This window comes from Leishmania donovani, chromosome 35 (genome assembly GCF_000227135.1).
Source record: "Leishmania donovani BPK282A1 complete genome, chromosome 35".
Taxonomy (NCBI): Eukaryota; Euglenozoa; class Kinetoplastea; order Trypanosomatida; family Trypanosomatidae; genus Leishmania; species Leishmania donovani.
The window spans coordinates 1,308,075-1,308,398 of NC_018262.1; positions in this window are offsets into that span (position 1 = coordinate 1,308,075).

Genomic DNA, 324 nt, shown 5'->3' on the forward strand with positions numbered 1-324 from the left:
CGTGCCGCCACGGCCGAAGCCGTGAATTACCCTACCGCGCAGAAACCACGGCCTCATTAATGATGACGGAGGAAAACCGCCGCAGTCGAGCAATCAACCAAAAAGAGTTGAGAGAATAGAGCCGCAGCGGGGAGGGGCGACCTGCCTCCAACGAGAGGATGGGTGTTTTTACCAGCGTTCGTGTGAAGAAGCGCCTCCGCGGAAATGGTGAAAGGGAGATAAAAGTGTAGTGAGAGTTTGTGCGGGGGATGGAGGGGGGGGGGTAAACGATTTCTCAGGGCCGGGGGAGGGGCGCCCACCGCATCCACCCCAGCTGGGAGATGC